The following is a 13,802-nucleotide window of genomic DNA, read 5'->3' on the forward strand; positions in this document are numbered from 1 at the left end:
TCGAGAGTTACTGTATAAAATTGTGACTTTGGGGGTATACATGCGTCAGCATTGTGTTTGTAGGTGTTTTACCTATATGTTTTAAAAAGATAAAAGATTTTAGCCAACGGACTCTCAGATCTTAAATTATAAGTTTCCTGGTCAGGATAGCCTGCTGCTAATGGATTTGCTGCTGACATAACCTGACTTGTTTTTAGCATAGAAGCTTGCTAGCCAATAGGAACTGCAAATAATATCACTGCCTTTTTTACACTTTCACCACCAACACCACTAACTGGGAGGAAACCACGGCTATTAAACCTGATTATTGGAGTTAGTTTTCCAGGCACTAAGGTGACTGATATTATGGAAAAATGGTTACAATGATGTCTCTGAGCAGAGGTCTGTAATCTTAAAACAAGATTTTATCAAGCTTCTTGACTCTCTTAAAGACAAGACTGTGGCAAAAGGATTTTTATTTCGGGACCCCTTCCTCCTTTAAATGAGGCACCAGTCGCTTCAGCAGGACTCTTGCCCTATCTTTTTTGGAATCATCCATCTTAGAAATTGTCCATCCTATAGAAATTATGGCATCCACCCCAGCACCCTGGGTGGACGTATTTTAACTGACAAATTGTTTTATATAAATTAATAATTATATAATAACACTCCCAGGTCCTGACTTACAACTACCACATGTCCACAGCCCTTACTGCTACCCTAGCTGAGCAACTACTTCATCCTGCCACCACTGCCATGACCCATGCTATTACGCTCACCAGCTCCACCCTGTAGGCTGGTGCTCTCAATCACTTACAGCTCTTCAAAAATAACTCCCTCAATGCAACAAATAGCCTCCTCGGAGAATCCAAAGTGCAATGAAGGACCAAGAACTTCAACTATACCTGTCTTAATTAGCAATAGAATCACTAAAGGTTATTCAAGCAAAGCTGTCAACTTCTCCACTTTACATTATGTCACATACCAATCCATACCTGTAACACCCATTACATGTGCAGCAAAACTAGTTCTTCTCAACATCAGATCCCTCACCAACAAATCTCTTTTAGTAAATGATCTTATTTCTACATGTCATTGCAACCTACATAGTGCAAACACTCTTATTGAATCAGCCCCTCCAAATAATTTTTATTAACACCACCAGGGAGGACAGAACATGGGGGGATAGCAAAAGAGTTATACCAATGTCATTTGGTAATTTTATTTCATTTGAATACCTCTGCACTTTCCTTAAATGTTTCCTTGCATTTTACTTGTAATTACTATCTACTTGTAACATTTTCTTGAGGAGTTGAACAAACTCTTATCTGTGATTTACACAGACTTTGATTTTCTCCTAATAGCTGGTGACTTCAACATCAATGTTGATAACCCAAAGGATAATTACGCAAATGAACTTGGTGCACTGTTCGATACTTTTGGCCTATGTCAGCATGTGAAGGAGCCCACCCACTCTCAAGGACATACTCTGGACTTGATCATCACTAAGGGTCTCCATTATTTCAACACTGGTCAAGGACTTGGTTCTATCAGATCATTTCTGTGTATTTTTTGACTTGTTTGTTACATCCAACCCTCAAATCCGACAACAACCTATTGTTGGAAAAAAAAAGGTATTTAAGTGACAATACTGCTGCTCTTTTTAGACAGGCAATATCTACAACATCAAGTGAAACATCTGACTCTGTTGATGTTCTGCTGAATAACTTAAATTTCAAACACTGAATATTATAAACAACATTGCACCAGCATAAGCATAAGACAATCACTTATAAACAGAAAGCACCCTGGAGACATGATCCAAGGGTGAGGCTAAGAAAAAGAGAGTGCAGAAAAGTTGAACACAAAAGGGTGTAAAACTACACTTCAAATACACTATGATATTTGTAGGAGTTTGTTGTAGGAGTGCATGCTCCACTCCTACAACAATACAATTTGCAAAGCAAAACAATCCTTTTTCTCCAGTATCATAAACAAAAATAAACCTTATTTGCTATAGTAGAGAGACTGACAAATCCCACACCGCAAATAGCTCCTGAATTCCTCTCAGCTGATAAGTTTGATGAATTTGCATCCTATTTTAAAAATAACATTGACAGTATCAGACTTGAGATTAGCTCAAGCCTGAACCAAATCTTCAGCTTCCCAATTACACCTTCAAAGAAACCATCCTTGTCAGAGTTCAGCCCCATCAACAGAGATACCTTATTAGAAATAATGCAGCATCTTAATTCATCCAGTTATTGTCTTGACAGTTGGCCCACTAACTTTTAAAAAATATTTTTAACTCCATAGAAACTTCTTAACATAGTGAATGCATTACTTCTGTCTTGCACCTTTCCCTCATTCTTGAAAACTGCACTTGTGAAGCCCTTATTTTAAAAAAGGCAACCTACGGTAGATACCTCTACCCTCAGCAACATCTGGCCCATCTCAAACTTACCCTTTTTAGGCAAAATTATAGAGAAGTCAGTTTTTAATTAGCTAACACACTTCTTATTTTTAAATGACTATTATGACTTTTGTGATCAATTTACAACTATTATGACTATTATGATCATTTTCAATCAGGCTTTCATGCCTATCTAAGCACAGAGACAGCTCAAAGGTTTTTAATGATGTTTTAATAGTGATTCATACAAGAGCTTTTAGATCTTACACAGTAAACTGGTTTGGCTTTTCTGGAACAATATTAAAATGGCTGGAATCATACTTGGAGGGCAGGGATTATTTTGTCGCTATGTGGAACCATAATTCAAAATGCAAAACACATTAGCTCTCCTCAAATGACTACAGTCCTATAGAGTCATTATGCAAATGCATTGTGCAAATAAATGACCAGATGTCTCAAAACCTCTTGCAGTTAAAGAAAAAACAGAGGTAATTTTATTTGGCAGCAAAGATGAGAGGCTAAGGGTTGCTGCTCACTTAAAGAACAAGGCAGTAAAAACATGTAAACATGTAAAAGCATTACAAAATCAGCATTTTATCAGAAAAAAAACAGCCAAAGTCAGGGACCTTAAGACAAAACAAGATTTGGGTAAACTGATTCATTCTTTTATCTCCAGCAAAATTGATTACTGCAATGGACTTCTGACAGGACTTCCTAAAAAAGACCATCAAGCACTTGCAACTTACTCAAAATTCAGCCACAAAAAAGTACAGCCCACATCATCCCAGTTCTTAAATCTCTACACTAGTTGCCAGTAAGCCACAGAAGTGATTTTAAAGTCTTATTAATTATTTATAAATCTCTACATGGAGTTGGCCTTGAATATATGACTGATATGCTTGAGAAATATAACCCTGCAAGGCCTCTTAGATCACTAGGGAGTGGACTGCTAGTGGTGCGTAGAACAAAATCTAAACAAGGAGAAGCAGCTTGTAGTCATTATGCAGCACAGTGCTGGAACCAACTGCCTGATGGTGTTAGAAATGGCTCAACCCTCGCAACTTAAATTCAGACTGAAAACCTTATTGTAAGGGACCGAGCTGGCAGACAAAGGAGACTCAGGTGGTTTCAAAAAAGAGGGTTTTTATTTTACCCAAAAAATGCAAACAAAAATAACAACCTATGTAAATAAAGTTCAGGGCCCATAAAAGAGGTCAAATAAACAGAACTCAACTAAAGTGAACTTAACCCTAATAACAGACCTTCCTAAATGAACACAAAGGGGAACATATATACTGGCCGATCAGACCATAACAGAAGAGGGGTAACTAACAAATGACAACCACTACCAACTAAGCAATAAACAACAGAATTCTCCCCCAGCACAGGTTAAGTCAACTAAATCAACTAAACCAAAAATACCCAACTAAACATTCAATAAAGAGAAACAAACAATATGACTAAACTTGAAATAAACAGTTCCCCCCCTATGAGGTGGCAGGACTTGGTATGACCCAATTGGCCATTTCCTGTATTTAACCATTCCATGTCCTGGTGCACATCCTTTGCCCAGGCCTGGCCAGATGTCCTCCAGGAGCAGCACCCCAACACTGGTAACTCAAAAAAAGGAAAATTAGAACTTAAACTAATGACTGTACAAAAGTTAACCAAATGTGCGCGCTACAAATAGAAACTAATGTACTGCCAAACTGTACAATAAAATGAGTACGATGTATGAAACAAAATCCAGTGTGTTGTTATTTATTTGTATGTAATGTGAAATGTAATTAAATTAGCTAACTGAGGAATAAATTAACTACAAATGTAAAAGAAACTTAAGTGTGAGTGCCAGCTGGCTGTGTGGCTGCAAGTGCGGCCATCACACTTATTGTTCTCAAGCGCTTTTAACTAATGTTTTTAAAACTCAGGGTCTTCTTTCTTGCCCGTAGGCTTCTGGATCATGAAGCTACGATGAACTGAAATGTCAAAAAATGTTCAGTTGTGATACAGACTTGAGATGATCAGTAGATCAGCCTGCCTTCCTGCTTGTTAGTCATGAGCACTGTCCAAGGTGTTGATCCCCCATCTCCTCATGATGCGGGAGATGTCTGACTGCAGGCTTGCAGGGTGTCAGTGCCCATTTTGCTCATTCAGTCACAGTTGTTACAACTGTTTATGTCGCTGTGCGTAAAAGCCAACTGGGCTGTGCGTAAAAGAGCTGACAGAGTGAGAGCGCATGCTGCCCTTTCTCTCTCTTTCTCACATCAGCGAGCACTGAACTTTATTTTACTGATATTAACATGTGTTAACGGAACAGCTCTCTGGAGGAAACATCTTCAACACGCCTGGCTACGCTACTTGGCATTGTGTTATTACTTTGATTATGAATGTCATGTCAGATGTCATACATCATTTAGTTTAATTAATATTTATTTTTAGGCTATTTGCTGGTCACGCCCCTCAGCAGTCACAGAGCTGGAGTCTGTTTATGGTTTGCAAATTCAGTGGCTGTAAAACTATTTAAGCTCTTTATTCAAAATTAGAGAGGCTATATTCTCACCTCTTTGTTATGTTTACCATAAATATATTGGATACTGGGAGGATCCAACAAAAAATATATAGGGCTGGGTGGGAGAGGGAGGGTGTTCTCATTTTTTTTAATAATATGAAAACCCAGCTCCTAATCCCAATAATTTTTGTACTGTCCGTTATAACATTCAGTAAACCTGTTACCTGGTCACAGTGTTTTTAGCCTCCTATGAAAGTTCTGAGCTTTTAATATTCTCTGACATAAGAAGAAGACATTAAATGTCCAGATTATCTCAGCCTTTGACAGTAAACTGATCTGTCACGGTTAGAAATGGCAATGCATTCAATCAGCTGTTTTGAAGTCATAACTTCAGTACCTCAACTTGTTCCCTTAATGTTTTCCTAAACTACACTTCAAATCAGTCAGTGTCAGAAATGTATATATTATCAATATCTCTCTGGACACTCTTTCCACTATGAGGGAGTTGGGGGATATAGGCTACCCTTGGATACAATTAATTTGTATTACTGCTAAGATGACTAGCATTGTAGATTGTCATTTTTTATAATCATATCCAGGGTTGGGGTAATGCATTGCAAGGTAATGTTCTGTGATGACAACTTTCACCTTTAAGATTTTGTATAATAATTGAGGCTATGTCTGTTGGTAACGTGGGCTCAGGTCTACCATATTCATTAGGATGCATCACAGAAATATAACAATATGATTAGTCATTACTTTCAAGAAACATGAGCTCAGTCAGAGACACTTGTGTCAAGAAACTGACCATTTATCGCAAATGGTTATACAATTGGATTTGGTGGAAAAGGCTCTGCTGTTGCCCTTTTCATCTGAGATGAAGCTCAGACAACATCCTGGCTGGCCTCAAATGAACATGCAGCAGGAAACTGTATCCCAATTTAAGGGAAATATTCTTAACTAAATATCTTATAAGAAGCAACAATTATGTTGCAATTCCCCCTGAATGTGAGAAAAGCCCTTCTCATCAAAGATTTAACTCCATTCAACTCCACCAATAGTGTCCACATGCTTAGGAAATATTCTACAACTACAATGTAACATTTAACAAGACTATGTAGAGAAACACATGTTGCTGAGCTATAGTTCAGCTATAGAGGGAACAACCATGCCAAACTTGAGTAAAGTATTTTCCAGTTATCAGCTAAATATCATAGAAAACCCCCTAAACAACTCCAAGCCACCAAGGAAAAAATATACCCAAAACCAATTCAGCCCATACAGGGGGATTCCATTTTACCACTTTAACTTTTAGATTGACACCAGTGCAAATGAATACATCTACACTGCAACAAATACACAGATTGTGTATTAAAACAAATAGATTAAGCAGCATAATGTCAAATTGAGCAGCCAGCAGCACTTCACCTGCAAGCATGTGGGCTTCTGTCCTGCATCTGAACCTATATGACAAACAGCCGATCATGAAGTGGGCGTCAGAACAGTAGCCAGCAGCAGAAAGTCATCCAAATTGAGGAGCATGGAGTGCGTGAGGCCAGCTGCAGCAGTAAACAGCATCAGCATGAGACTGAACATCAGAGAAAAGTGATAGTGCCAGTATAAAATGCCTTCGCTTCACTATACATCTGATTGAATATGACTGGATGTTACTGGCCAGACTCAGCTATGTATGAGTTGATCATTGTGAAGCATATTAGAAGCAGGTGGTGCCAATCAACCAATACTTCAGGGCATGAGCTTGGATGACAGGGGGTCCCAGGAAATGATCCATGTTTGACAGAAGAGGTGCACGTCTAATTTCAGGTATGAGAGGGAAACCTGAACGCCAGACAACAAGTCTAGATGCTTTGGCAGATGTCTCGGATGGTTCGTAGCCTTGTTGTCCTTTATATTTTTTTCTCTGGCTCTGGATGCTGAGTTTGGCCAGAGCATGAAATGACTTCTTTGTTCTCTGTACAGCTGTGTTGTGAAGCCTCTGATACAGAGGGGCCTCCTCCCTCAGTATCCACGGTGCTCTGGGTCTTTTTCCAATTCGGTCTTGAGCTCATGTCATCTCCATTAATCTTTTGAACAGCATTGTTTGCAATGCTTAGGGCATTTCTCACAGTTTTGTCTCCTTAATGATAAAATCTTTGCATGTAAGCCTTCCTGCTTTCAAGTGTGGAATTAACTTTTTACAAGTGACCTTTTCTTGTCCCCGCCAGATGTTTTCTGCAAAGAGCAAATGGCATTTTCTGGTGCGAAATCGCTAGTGGTTACATCTTTCTTGTTCTTTTGTGGCGTAAGTCAGATCATTATCAGTAACATTGAAGCATGGCACATAAACCTTCATGTTGACATGTGGTATCCTCACTGATATCATTTTACTGATGCCATTCCTGATGGCCTTGTTTTTCAAAATGAACATCACTGTTTCAAGTGAAGAGTCAGCCCAACTAGTAGGCAGGGTAAAAACGCTGCAGAAAACCCTTCAAACCAGCAAAATGTTGTATAATCTGGAAAAATTTGCCAGTATTAAACAAAAATATCAGCCAGTGGGGTTAGCATTAGGGTTAAATGATAGGATTTCTTGAAACTAGCATTCAAATCAGGTTACAATAAAACACCATCAGCTGATAAGGTGCCAGATTAGAAAACACTCCTAAATCAATGATCAATCATGTGATCACTTGAGAGTTGCTCTTAACAGTTACTTTTATACTTCACTACAAGGACGAGTAAGTCACTTGATAAAAAATTCTTTGCTCAGTGTGAACAATAAGCATTTGACTCTTAAACTGATTCTTTAGAGCACAATTCTTATACTGAGTTTACACTACACGATTTTAGCCCTGATTTTCATATTCACTGACAAAAGCCCCAGATCAGAGGCAAATCAGTGTTTGCTTGGCACTGGAAAATTGGCGCTGGATCGCTACATGTGAACCGTTCAAAGACGCAACTCAAGAGACTTGCCGATGCATCGGAGTCTTCTGAAAATTTAGTTGAACTTTGGCAGGAGCACCAATGCCTTTTGGAAGAAAAAAATCCTGGCTCGCACATGGTATTGCGTCATTTCCTGTATCACTTTTCGCATGTGTTTTTGTGACAAAACATAGTTTGGAGACCAGACAGACTCGTTGGGGAGAAAGATCTTGTGATGTGTGACCCCCTGTTGCCAATCAGTCATGTAGTGTGCAAACCACGACTTCAAGATTACTGATTGTAAGACAGTAAGTTGTGTAGTGTGAACAGTACAGCGATCTGACGACTTTGAAAGTCATGTAGTGTGTGCTTGACATGAGCAATTTGATGGTCTTTGCAAGTTATGAGTAGGAGGACTACAAATAAAATAAGATGGTATGACTTATATATGTACTGTGAATTTTCCCTTTCACAGTACATATATATCCAGTCATACGGTGAATGAGAGATCAGTTGGTGTACTGTAATCACTTTGTTTCATCCTATAATACTGAAGTCCAGGCTTGACAATACAAAATATACTTCTGAGTGATAAAGTATGTTCTGCCAGGTATCAGTGGTTCACCTTTCAAGATTATTTTCACAACAGTCTTATTCAGTGCAAAGTGACGCAACATAAAAGAAGGATCATGATGCAAAAAGCTCCATGATGACATTGTAGCAGGATCGACAGCAGCAGAGATGCTGAGGTTGCAAGTCCTTCTCTGCATGAATACTTCAAATGTCTCATTGTGAAGAAAAGCTCTCCAAATATTTCCCTAGCCAGGGGTTTACACAGTATCTATTTCTTATGGTAATTTCTCTAGTCCCTGGTTACCATGGCAATCACTCACTGTGCAGCCATTGGTTGGTTGGAGAAGTTGAGCTAATAGAGATCAGCTGACACTGCACATGACTTCAAAGAAGTGTGTAAATGATGGTAAATGGAAGTATGTTCTTATAGTCAACAACTGTACTTCCAAATATATTCAGATAATGTGTGAATGGTTTCTTTCATATGTCCGGACTGTAGATCAGAGAGTCAAACATGAAAAGCTTTACTATTTAGCAAATCCATGCCTGTATCTCCTGTAAAACTAGCTCCACTGATTCAGTGGTTTACGAAACTGCAGAGTGCAGCAATAACTTGCTCATCTACAGTGTCACATTTAAACCTAATTTTGCAAGATCTGCTGACTAAAGGTTAATTCCTACATCACAAAGCCCTGGTTCACTCTGGAGAGAAAAAAACACAGGAAATTTGATAAACAGGAGTGGTTTTCTGTGTTTCTTGAATGATTTATACCATAAATATATGCCCTTGTTGTTAGGAAACGTCTCCTTATCCAAGGTAACGACCCAAAACTAGAAAATAGCAAACTCTGATCAGGACTGAAAGGAAGATGGAAGAAAGAGAAAGCATTGAGAAAATGTCAGACAGAGGTATAGACAGCTATAACCCTGGTCAGCTATTCTCTCTTCTATGGTTGTTGTGGGATGAATTAACAATGCCATTCAAAAATGATGTGCTCCTTTACACATTCATGGTGTCTTCAAGAATACCTTGATCAATTTTAACATTGGTACTGAAAAGTAATGCGTCAGTCCAATGAATGTGGGCATAACTGCACCAAAGCAGCATCCAAAATGCCTGACTTATGTTGGCATGCAACTCAACTTTATGATGGTCAACAAGGACAGTGAGAGAAACAATCCAAAAACACGCTTTGTTTGGCCACTCCACACTGGTTCAATGCAAATGTTTTGAAGTTTTTCACAGTTGCCCTGTGTGGGAAAAGCCACCATTCAAATCATATTTCCCAGATTTTATGTTTATATACCACACATTTGTTTTGACATTCATGTTTTGAGCAGAAACATAATTGCTGCCTGGATTATGTTCTCTGGATGCTTTTCTGTTTTGTAGTGTAGGATGTGCAGCATTTACTGTATGTACCGCATGCTGTAGTCATAGGAAGATGGTTGGAATGGATGGTGGTTGTTAAAAGCAAAGGTCTCTGACACCTGAGACCAGGGATTCACATCCTAAATGCAGCATGTGGTTAGATTTAGGATCTTTTCAGATGGGTCCCAAACAAATCCTGGAGTGATTTGTTTGTGGTGGAAACATGATCTGACCTTGATCTGACCCGACTACTAGGCGTACTCTGTGAGTTTGAACTAAACGGCTCCTGTAGCCAGGTGTGCTTTGCATACAGGGATACGGATGAGTGAATTTAACTGTTTCTAGCAAATTAATTGAGGTCCAACCTGGACAAGTGCAACAGAGAACATTGTATTTGGCCAGTGGTCCTTCTTCAGGACCTTCTTTCTGTGTTTATGTTTATGCACCCGTCCAGACACATCTGACCGATGAGTCGAGTGAACTTCTCACGTGGCTTGTAGCGATGCATTTTTTTTTCGCTTTGTTCGGATTTTTCTTTGTGTGAAAAGCAACTGAACCAGCGGAAAATGCACCAAGCTTACCAACTCATCTGATTCAGACCAGAGCAAACAAACTATAGGTTTGAAAACATCAGGCAGGTTGAGGTTTGTCTGAGAAAAAAATGAAATAGCAGATATGTTCAGTACCAGTATTTTGTAACTCTGCAGATGTGTTAAAGTTTTCCATCATCTATTCATGTTCATTAAAAAACATAAAACGGGCATCATTACATTTCCTCTGAAATATATTAGCTGTAGCAAATTAGTAAAGAACATAACTTCTAGAAGTGAGGGTTGCATATTCACACTACAAAAAAAAAGAATTTTGTTGCTTCCCCACCAGAGGACTGAGGAAAATTGCAGTCAATCTTAACTGAAAGTGTCGTCATATAACATGTTTGATAAAAAAAAAAAAATCCTGCATATGGTTTATATTTTTATTTATCATTTAAGGTTTGATAGCAAAGTCAGTGGTCCATAAGAGCAGATGATTGCAGGGGATTGCGAGGAGATTGAAGTAAGCCTGCGGTTTGATTCTCTCAGTTAAGCAGTGGATAATGTTTTACATAAATAAGTAACCCAGTCAGCTCTATATTCTGCTTTCTGAGATAAAAAAAAATGTTCTTTAAATAAAAAATCAAGGCAAATGTACTCAGACAACATTGGACGCAGACTGTGCAATGGAACCCTTTGCTTTCATCCAACGTCTTTGCTTTCACTGCACCATCCATCACCCTCGCTCAAAGCACACAAACACGCGTAGACCCATGTAACCAACTATTTCAGGCGATTACAATCCTGCAGCGGGGTAAAAGGCTCTGCATAATCTCGGCCGGTTTGTCTGAAGAGGCACCTTTATATCATACGCTACCAGTATTTGAAAAGGCTGTAACTGTAACTGCCTTTTTCTAGGCTGTAATCAACTTTGCAGCCCACGCAGAGGCTGAGGGCCGAGTGAGCTGAAAAGATGAATCTGTTTGCTCCTGATCACAGAACAAGCCATACAGCGGGACAAAGCCTTGCTAGTTTGGCAATGAGAAGAGTCTGAAGATTAAACAGTGAGATCTTTCTCTTGATCAGGCCCTCGGTCTGCCCTCCCCGCCATCCCTGCACCTGCTAGTCACAGCCCCTGATGTATGTGCTCTCTTCTTCCACTCCCTCTCTGTCTCTCTCTCTCTGTCTCTCTCTCTGTCTCTCAACTTTCACTGACTGTCTTTCTTCTTCCAACCAACCCAACCACCCCCCTCCCCCCCACCCCACTCCCCCCGTCCTCCACCCTTTTCACCGCTTTTGATTATCGGCAGCGACCCAGAACTCATGCAAGCGAATCTATCGGAATTTCATCTCTGCCTCGCTTGCAATCACTTTCACATGTGCACACTGTCTCACAATCTCTTTGCACGTACTGTACATTTATTCTCCGGTCTCCATCTCTCTCTGCACACGCACACACACACACACACACACACACATTCGCAGAAACCTATTTTGTCATTCTCTCTTCAAGTCTTTCCTCTACCCTTTAATCATAAACACTAGAATTCTGCATAATCCAGACTAGACTCAAGCCGTTCACTTGTTTTCAGTTTATCACTGTATAATACATGAAGGAGACACTTTACAAGAGTTGATGTTACAATCATTCTCACTGCATTAAGGAAATTTCAGGTGAGCCGCTAAATGCAGTCTCAAGACTGAATTAGTGCTAAATGCCTAATTAGAGAAAAAGACAATTATATTTGAGGCATCACTACAAGGAAATTATCTGTGTCTTGCACTCAAGCAGAGAGATCAGAGGTACAGAAAAGTGCAGGTTAATGCTCAAGGATACTGCAGAAGGTTGGGTGCTTGGCGACACTGGAGCATGGACTGGAGCACTGGATACAAAACCACCTTACTGCCAGTTAAAAACAAGGAAATTAAAGGATAAGTTTGGCGTTGTTCTTTATTTTTCTTTCAGCAAATCCTATGGAACCCATATCAAAAATGTGTCAGTCCGTCAAATTCAAATAAGCTTAATTGGCGTCAATTTTATTGCTAAAGCTAAATGATATACTTTGAAATAATTACATTTTATGCAAGAAAACAAAATAGATAATCAAAAGGTAACAAATATATTTTAAACAGTACAGTCCATTAGAACATACATATACACAAATACAAAATGTTTGAACAGAGCAGAATGAATGAGGAGACTTGTGTGTTTTCTCTTTGATCGTGGCAAGCTTATACATATTTTGCAGCCAAGAGAGCTGTTTTGCGACTTTCTCCCAAGATGCAGATGACGTTTACCCTCATTTGTGTGGTGGATGATTTCTGGACATGTGATGCTGGCTTTGTGAATAATTAATCTCTTATTTTTTAAAATATTTTGCGCACTCAGTGATGAAGTGAAGCCCCGTCTCAACAGCTTGTAGATCACAGTGAGAACACAGCCTGTCTTCCGTTTGGAAGCCATGTTTGTCTACCTGTTTGATAGGCAGGCTGTAGTCACTGAGTTGGCACGTTATCAATGTCTTCTTCAGCTTTTTATCAGCTACAGTGCTAAGATATGGGGCTAGTGTATAGCTGAGTTTTGGGCCAAAGAGTAATTGAGCTTGTGTTGTGTTTTGGTTTAGTTTTCTTTTTGATTTTGTATAGTTTGATTGAGTTGGATGTTTTGTGCCAATTTGATGCTTCAATGCTCCTTGGTGTTTGTAATAGTGGATGGTGTAACTGTAAGTCTATTTGTTACTTCTGGCTTTTTATGGCTAGGTAGTAGAGTGAGGGTCCCTTGTTTTAAGGTGTTGCCAGAATTTGAGAGTCCTTCCTTCAAAGGTGATGTTCAGAGGGAGCAGGCCTAATTATACCCTGCAGGCAGTGTGTGGTACATTCCTTTGTGCTCTTAATATTGTTTTGCAGAATTCTGCTTGCATGTTGGATGTTTTTCACCATTAAAAAAAAATAATACTGTTAATAAAAGTGTTTTGGGGAGGCATAGTGTTATTCAATAGCATACAGGGCTACTTGCAATAACTACTTTGGGTACTTTCAGCCACATATTTACAAAAAATGTCAATATTTTTGAATCAGGATATCTATGTGTCTGCCTCTCTCAGTACTTACCAACATTCCTACCCTGTGTGGCACTCAGCCCAAAGTCATGCGTTCCTGTTTAAGCCAACAAGAAACCTGGTCAGAGTCTTGATGACAAACTCAACTATGATGTGCCTGTGGTTAGGGAAAGGTCTGGGTTATGATGAATAAACAATGGGTAAAGTATGGTTATGGTTACAGGCAACTACAACACTTGATTAATGAATCGTCCAATATGTGCATAATTCCGAAGGATATTAGGCTGCTAGAAAGGCAACCCGGCAAATCCTCCAAATGACAATTTAAAATGTTTCTTTGCTTTGTTTCTATGCCTTAAGACATAGTACCAGAAAAGTTTAATTCATCAACTTGGCTTTATCTTTGCTGTCACTTATTTCTTCTTGCCTGCCCGACAGC

The sequence above is a fragment of the Thunnus albacares genome, chromosome 12, assembly GCF_914725855.1.
Source record: "Thunnus albacares chromosome 12, fThuAlb1.1, whole genome shotgun sequence".
NCBI classification, from domain to species: Eukaryota; Metazoa; Chordata; class Actinopteri; order Scombriformes; family Scombridae; genus Thunnus; species Thunnus albacares.